Below are 3,281 nucleotides of genomic sequence, written 5' to 3'. Positions count from 1 at the left end.
CACTCATCACATAAATTACCATTTTACCCATTTCCAAGTGAACGCGTCTGTGGCATTTATTGCGTTCGTGATGGTGTGCAGCCGTCCCACCGCTCGGCCCCAGAGCTCTCTGAATCTTGCAGAACTGGAACTCTGCCCCCCACCCCACCCCACCCCACCCCCCAGTGCGCGCTCCCTGCCCACGCCCGCCCCCAGCCCCCGGCAGCCCGGATTCAAGCGTCTGTCTCCGCGATTTTGACGGCGCTACAATAAAACATAAGTGGAACCGTTATAATATTTGGGCTTTTGTGACTGGCTTCTTTCACTTAGCGCCACGTCCCCGACGTTCACCCATCCTAAAGCTTGTGTTAGAGCTTTCTTCCTTTGTGAGGCTGAGGAACATCCTGATTGATAATAGCATTTTTATTCTCACAGCATCACGAATATTCCCCTCTGGTGGTGATGCAAAGCTACGAACAACCCATCGTGTTGTCTCCCAACATTACCTTTCTGCCCGGCGCACAGTGAGACGTGGCACATACGCATTGCATGTTTTCTTCCTCTTCCTCCCCTAAATGGTCTTCCCCCCGCAAAGTAAGTAGGTATTACTTGTTTACATTTTAAAAACTAAGATTATCTTTTTCTCTGGAAATGTGAAGAATGTGGAGACGACCTGCCTGTGTCGGGCATTCAGAGTCCGGGGACGGACAGACAGACCACGGCCCCATCCCCACGCGGAAAATATGGAATCCACCGAGGTGCAGCAAAAACAAAAACAAAAAAAACAAAAAAAACAAAAAAACCCTCCATTTCATTTCGGGGAGATAAAGAATAAATAGACTCCCTACAGGCCACAAATAGCATCTCAAATCAAAGAGAACGTATGATACGGATGTGGTTTGTCTTGGCAGAGATTTTTATTTTTCCCCAATCTCAGAGCCTCCCGTGGTGTTTCCACAATTTGCAGTCTGGCTTTGGGCGATTCGAGGCTCTGGCCTCCACTGCAGAGAAAGCACCCCGACCTCCTTACACACCATCTTTGCTGGGAAAGCTCACCCTCACGGTGAGCTGTTACAATGCCTCGTCCAGAGGCAGCCCCACAGGCCCTCCGGGGCGCCCACAGAGCCCACCGAGGCACCTCCACTCCAGCCAGCTTGGGTGTGCCGGTGATGGGTGGGGGGCCTGGCTGTTCGCCTGGGTGCGAAGCTGGGGGAGGACGTCGAGGAGAAGCGGATGGTGTAAAGTCTGGTTCAGACCAAAAATATTTCTTGTCTTCTGGGGCAGTGTCACGACGCCCGAGTCTTGAGGGAGGTGGGCTTTCGTGCACAGGGAGAGTGTCCTGTGGTGGTCGTACCAGCTGCCCCAGACTCAGTGGCTCCCAACAATGTGCACTTGTTGCCTTACAGTCTGGAGGACAGAGGGCAGACACGGGTCTCAGGGAGCGACAGTCAGGGTGCGGGCAGGCTGGCTCCCGCTGGAGGCTTCTGGCTGTTTCCAGACTTCCCCAACGGCTAGAGGCGCCCCCGTCCCTTGGCTCAGGGCCCCTCCTAAGACCACCTTCAAAGCATGTCACTGCCACCAGCCTCTGCCTCCATCACCACAGCGTCCCTCTGACTTGGACCCTCGCCCTCCCTCTTACAAGGACCTTGTGAGTCCACGGGGCCCACCCGCGTCGTCCAGGCTCATCTCCTCACCTCCAGATCCTTCATCCCAGCTGCAAAGTCCCTTTGCCACGTGAGGTCACATATCCACAGGTCCCAAGGATGAGGACAAGGACACCTTGGGCCATTATGCAGCCGTCCACACTGTGGGCACAAAACCGCACTGAGCCTGGTCTCCTCTTGAGGTGGTGGGGGAGGGGATGGGTTGGGAAAGGTGCTGGGGGAAGGCAGGGGTGAGAGGGAGGGGTGTTGAAAATGCCCCAGAGCTGCACTGTCCAATAGCCCTTTCTGTAATGGCGGAATGTTCTAGAACCGTGCTGTCCTCTAGCACTTTCTGGGATGTTCCAGAATAGCATTGTCCTATATGGCAGCTCTTGGATACACATGGCCATTGAGCACTTACACTGGGTTAAGTGCAGTTGAGGAACGGAATTGTAACGGTACATGATTTTAATTACTCGCATTCAAATGCCACCCATGACCGGCCAGGGGCCGCCATGTTGGACAGCATAGCTCTCTAACGGGACCGGAGCAGGTATATTACGTGACGGCCCACTTGAGAGCTGAGGTTTCTGAGGCCCTGCAGACAGGACACGAGGCCACCTGGGATGTCAAGTCCATCACTTCTGTGGGCATCACAAACTTGCTATACCAGTAGGTGACTGGCGCCTCCGAGGGAAGGCGCCTCTGTACTGATCAGGCCACAGGTCGTTCGTTTGCAACAGAAATGGCTTAAAATAAACATGTTTTGACGCTTAAGAGGGCTGAGTTTGGTCGTGATGCTAGCTGAGAGGATTGGCTTGAAGCCGTCAGAAGAGATATCCAAGGAGGAACTCACCAAAATGGACATGTTTCTGTTCCAAGTCTAAGCTCATGTCTCCGGTCACTTCATTCATAATTAAGAGGAGTTTACTGAACAGCAGAGCACGTGTCCGATCACATGGGCCCAGCCCTCACCCCCAAAGCTTGTGGTTCCCTTGCTCTGGGGAGCGGTGTTTGAGAAAGCTTCCCAAGTGACTGGCTTGGGTGGCTAGGGACAAGACCCCGGCCATCCCACTTAGCTGTTTTAACAAGCTCTATGGATGTTCTGGGAAACAGCCTCCAGGTTTTAATGGGGAAACTGAGGCTCACTTGAGCGATGACGACTCACCCAGGAAGAGGCGGAGATGGGAGAGAGAGCCGCTCTCTGACAGGAGGTGGTCCGCCAGGGCCCTGGGCGGGGCTGGGGTCTTGCCTCCTCTGAAGTGTGCAGTTAAAGACAAGAAAAAGGGCCGCCTCCCATCGGAAAGATCAAGTCCTGAACTGTACCGTTCAGTGAAAAATCTCATGCCATCAGACCCTGCAGTCACATTTGGATGGACGCTTCCAGCCAAAGAGGCGACCGCTCAGACGTCCCGCAGTTTCTGAGAATCACGCTTGCAGATAATGAAGGCATGTGGGGAATTGGAGAATGGGCTCTCTGCGCCGTCCCTTTCCACGGGGACTTTGGGGGCAGAGAAAGGCCCAGGGGTGCAGAGGGGCCTTGCAAGAGGAAGAGCAGAGCCTGGGCTCGGTTCTACCCGCCACGCGGTAACACCGTGTCCCAACCAGAATTCCAGGAGCAGGTGGGAGAACTTTCAACCTCGTGTTTCATGCTGATGT

Source organism: Callorhinus ursinus, unplaced genomic scaffold (genome assembly GCF_003265705.2).
Source record: "Callorhinus ursinus isolate GAN/ISIS: 27379988/994484 unplaced genomic scaffold, GSC_fseal_2.0 scaffold46, whole genome shotgun sequence".
NCBI lineage: Eukaryota > Metazoa > Chordata > Mammalia > Carnivora > Otariidae > Callorhinus > Callorhinus ursinus.
The sequence above is the reverse complement of the archived record's forward strand: the minus strand, read 5'-3'. Positions refer to the sequence as shown.